Genomic DNA, 5,062 nt, shown 5'->3' with positions numbered 1-5,062 from the left:
GGCAACTAGGAAAGAAAAGAGTACGCTTTTTACCCATAAAAGCTTAGAATGTGTACCTTGTTATTTTATAATATCAAATTATTTTTTATTGCAGTTGCTTTGTTTTGAATAATGTATTTTCGAAGGTAACTCGTTATTAGTTATCGACAGATAGACAATTGTTAACGTATGTACAAATTGAGATGGCACAGCACCTGTTTAAAAGAGTATCCAGTTTAAAGAAAAGTCTGTCAAGCACGTAACTCAGTCTTAAGGCTAACTCTAACCTAACATATAGCAACATTTCAGTTTTTATTATTATTATTCTTTTAACTTAACAGAAAAATAACTGGTGTAAACAACTTCCATGTAAAAGGAGATGATTGTGTTTATAAACACACACAATTTAGTGTCCCCTAAACTGTACTCTTGTTACATTAGTTCCTCTAAACTATTCCTTGTTACATTAGTGTTCCCTAAACTGTCCTCTTGTTACAGTAGAATCATATAAACTGTTTTCTTGTTACAGTGGTGCCCTATAAATCGTCCTCTTGTTACAGTAGAATCATATAAACTGTTTTCTTGTTACAGTAGTGTCCTATAAACTATTGTTTTGTTACAGTAGTGTCCTATAATACCCTATAAACTATATTGTTGTTAGAGTAATGTCCTATAATACCCTATAAACTATATTGTTGTTAGAGTAATGTCCTATAAATTATTGTGTTGTTAGAGTAGTGCTCTATAAACTATTGTGTTGTTAGAGTAGTGCTAAGAGAAAGGTCTAAAAAAGAGAAACACAATAGGAAACGTAAGATTGTAGCAGAGAAAGGTCTAAAAAAGAGAAACACAATAGGAAACATTAGATTGTTGCAGAGAAAGGTCTAGGAAAAAACACGAGAAACACAATGGGAAACGTTAGATTGTAACAAAGAAAGGTCTAAAACAATAGAGAAACACAATGGGAAACGTTAGATTGTAACAAAGAAAGGTCTAAAACAATAGAGAAACACAACTGGAAACATTAGATTGTAACAAAGAAAGGTCTAAAACAATAGAGAAACACAATTGGAAACATTAGATTGTAGCAAAGGAAAATTTAATAGAAATAGAACCACAATAGGAAACGTTAGATTGTAACAAAGAAAGGTCTAAAACAATAGAGAAACACAACTGGAAACATTAGATTGTATAAGAAAGAGGTCTAGGAAAAGAGCAACCCATTTGGAAACCCGAAACATAGTTTTGAACAATTGAGCAGATTTATTACCCAAATTATTTTAAGACTAACCTTCAAGTGGCTTCAAACTTAATGATCTGTATGTTCGTTCATAATTTGTTATTTCGTTTAATGACAACCAGATGGAGCCAAATCAAAATTGCGACAGTAAACTTCTTATCACTGATTCTTTCTACATTTCAGTCTTATGTTGTGAAATCACTAACTTTATCATTTGGCGTATAAATCTGAATGCATCTTTCACATCTTTAATAATCGTGAACTGTAAAAAAAAAGAATTAATTAACAACAATGACTCTTTTTTTTTGTTAAAATTATATCTGTCATGAGACATTAGTATTAAGCTTCATATACATTTTAATACTGTAATATCTATTCAGTCCATTAGGATTTTTCAAGAATAAGAATATGCACGTCATATCCATTGTCGAGACGCGTTTTGTTCAGTGCAGAGTTCTTCAGGCAACAAACACATTAGCCGTCGTAACGATATTTACGTAAGTCATTTGTTACAACAGCTTAAAATGCATTCGCAACATAACAATTGTTTTTCTTTTGTTATCTTTTTTTTTTTGCTTATAATGAAAATATCATTCACCAAGAATATTTTTGAAATATCTAGATGATGCAGGTTTGACAGTAAATATCTGCGCATGCTCATACTAGCTTAGGAAAGTGGCTAAAAGAGCTTCCAAAGGTAAATTAGACTTGATATGAACGTTGTTAAATGTTAAACCACTACAAGAGGGGGAAAGGAAGAACGAAAATTTGTACTGTATTCCGCGCATCTTCCGGTTTACGTCTACGCACTATATATATAAGTGAGATCAGGTAAAGACGAATTGCTACTGATGTTAAAGTGTTTACAATTATCCCTAACACAGACAAAGTTCGTCTCACGTGCATCTGTGGGAGAATCGTCTGCGTGACTAACAGCATCGTTCCAAGGTAAGTAAATGTTTATTCGACCATTGTAAGCTTTCAGTAAAAGAACATTTCCGCGGGACAAGCAATATAAAATGTGAATAAAGCAGCCACTGTTGAAGATATCGACTCTTTAGTGAGATATTATGAGGAAAATTAAGAACAGAACATCTGCAAACAAAAATTAACAGCTAAACAAAGAAAGGGGGAGAGGTGAGATGTTAAAAATGATGATCAACTTTAATAAACATCCTAATGATGTTCAATCTTAACAAACATCCTAATGAAGATCAATCTTAATAAACATCCTAATGATGTTCAATCTTAATAAACATCCTAATGATGATCAACTTTAATAAACATCCTAATGATGTTCAATCTTAATAAACATCCTAATGATGATCAACTTTAATAAACATCCTAATGATGTTCAATCTTAATAAACATCCTAATGAAGATCAACCTTAATAAACATCCTAATGATGATCAACTTAACAAACATCCTAAAGAAGATCAATCTTAACAAACATCCTAATGAAGATCAATCTTAATAAACATCCTAATGATGATCAACTTAATAAACATCCTAATGATGTTCAATCTTAATAAACATCCTAATGAAGATCAACCTTAATAAACATCCTAATGATGATCAACCTTAATAAACATCCTAATGAAGATCAATCTTAACAAACATCCTAATGAAGATCAATCTTAATAAACATCCTAATGATGTTCAATCTTAATAAACATCCTAATGATGTTCAATCTTAATAAACATCCTAATGAATATCAACCTTAATAAACATTCTAATGATGATCAACCTTAATAAACATCCTAATGATGTTCAATCTTAATAAACATCCTAATGATGATCAACCTTAATAAACATCCTAATGAAGATCAATTTTAATCAACATCCTAATGATGTTCAATCTTAATAAACATCCTAATGAAGATCAGTCTTAATAAACACCCTAATGATGATCAACTTTAATAAACATACTTATGATATCTGGTCTCGTTAAACATTCTAATGACGATCAGATTTGATAAATATATTAATGATGGTCGTTTTTAAAAATCTTCATAGACTTTATATGTATTAAAAAGTTTGGTTCTTTTGTCCAATTAACTGTTCTGTTTTTGAAAGGGAAAAAATCAAAGAAACCACTGTAAGGGAAACAGCGATTTATCTCTGCAGTCGTGACAGTGGTTTAGTTTAAAATGATTAGCCTGTTTTGTTATCTTTCATGCTTAACGCGCAAACGTGAATAAATGTTGTCTGATAAATCGGTTTTAAAGTTAGGGCATGTGTTTCTGGTGAAAACATGCTTTTCTTTCCAACTACAGGTTAAACATTCAGCTATTTCTAACGATGTTTGTGTTTCAGAGATATAAAATTTACATTGTACCTAAGCGTAAAAAAAATCTTTCTCAAAAAATGCTAATGACAATCGAATATTGTTTTAGAAATTTTCTGAGTGAATATTTTTTTAACAACAGTTTTTTATTTTTAATAACCTTTACTCGTTAGAATGATGCAAATATTATTCTATTAGGATTTCTAAAAGTAAATTAGTGTTTTTATGAAGGTTTAAGGGTTATTATAGTATGATTTCTAAAAGTAAATTAGTGTTTTTATGAAGGTTTAAGGGTTATTATAGTATGATTTCTAAATGTGAATTAGTGTTTTTATAAAGAACAATCAAAAGATAATTGTAATTTGTAACATTTATAGCTGTGACAAGGCAACACCACTCTATGAATTAATGCCAATGAGCCCATCTTTTCGTTTTATGAAATCACGACTAGTTTTTCAGATTATATATATATAGTGGTCTCACATAGTCTATCTGATTTGTCACTTTGGGTTAATTCACAACGTTTAAAATTGCTCCAAACTGTTCGTAAACAATGGTTAGGCCTAAAAGACGACGTTTGGAAGTTTCATTCACGTAGAAAGCCGATTGACATATGTAAGTCCAAACACACCAAACTGTTTAGACGATTTGACTACAAACTTCAAAGTGTCCATAGTAAACCAATGTTATGGTTGCTTGGACACCCAAAAAATTAGATAATCATGCACAACACAAGCGGGTAACCACTTTCTGTCGCTTCTTTCTGGCATGCTGTAATTGTAGAGTACCTTTTCCGGTGCTGAATTAAATGTTCGCAGCCACAACTGGATATTGTGTCAGCGCAATGTCGAGGTTGTGACTGCTATTATTTAATATTTTTTTTTCTTTGCCGTGTCCAGATTATTATAATATCCAGTTATCCTTTATTTTACTTTTGTGCAGTGGAAAAGAAATTCTTGTTTAATGAAGGAATGAGAGTATTCAAGTAGGGCTTTCTGAAACTTACTAGTATATGCATGATAATGCGACATTATATTTGATTCCGATCAAAAATCACAACAAAAAGGATATCCAGTTTGAACCTACTTGTTTAAGCTCTACTAGAACCTTAAAAACAGAGTTTGAACTTAATTGATTCAGTTCTACTAAAATCTTAAACACAGTTTGAAATTACTTGTTTAAGCTCTATTAAAACCTTAAACACACAGTTTGAAATTACTTGTTTAAGCTCTACTAAAACTTTAAACACACAGTTTGAAATTACTTGTTTCAGCACTACTAAAATCTTAAACAAAGTTTGAAATTACTTGTTTAAGCTCTACTAAAACCTTAAACACACAGTTTGAAATTACTTGTTTCAGCACTACTAAAATTTTAAACATACAGTTTGAAATTACTTGTTTCAGCACTACTAAAACGTTAAACATACAGTTTGAAATTACTTGTTTCAGCACTACTAAAACTTTAAACATACAGTTTGAAATTACTTGTTTAAGCTCTACTAAAACCTTAAACACAGTTTGAAATTACTTGTTTAAGCTCTACTAAAACCTT

General features: G+C 30.7%; 1 protein-coding gene across 2 annotated transcripts in view; it reads left to right on the top strand.

Annotated features, from left to right (window-relative positions):
• The first annotated feature begins 1,679 nt into the window (after positions 1–1,679).
• The window catches only part of LOC106476096 (GTP-binding protein Di-Ras2-like), a 15,735-nt gene continuing 12,352 nt past the window's right edge, over positions 1,680–5,062 (top strand). Inside the window, exon 1 of one of the 2 annotated variants that reach the window (XM_022380047.1) lies at positions 1,680–1,716. The gene's annotated coding sequence lies outside the window, so the exon portion shown is untranslated. Of the gene's footprint in view, positions 1,717–1,925; positions 2,168–5,062 lie in introns of those variants that run through there. The other variant, XM_013936768.2, reaches the window with a different exon arrangement.

This window comes from Limulus polyphemus, unplaced genomic scaffold, assembly GCF_000517525.1.
Source record: "Limulus polyphemus unplaced genomic scaffold, Limulus_polyphemus-2.1.2 Scaffold9796, whole genome shotgun sequence".
Taxonomy (NCBI): domain Eukaryota; kingdom Metazoa; phylum Arthropoda; class Merostomata; order Xiphosura; family Limulidae; genus Limulus; species Limulus polyphemus.
Note: the sequence above shows the minus strand (reverse complement) of the source record. Positions and strands in the feature narration are given on the sequence as shown.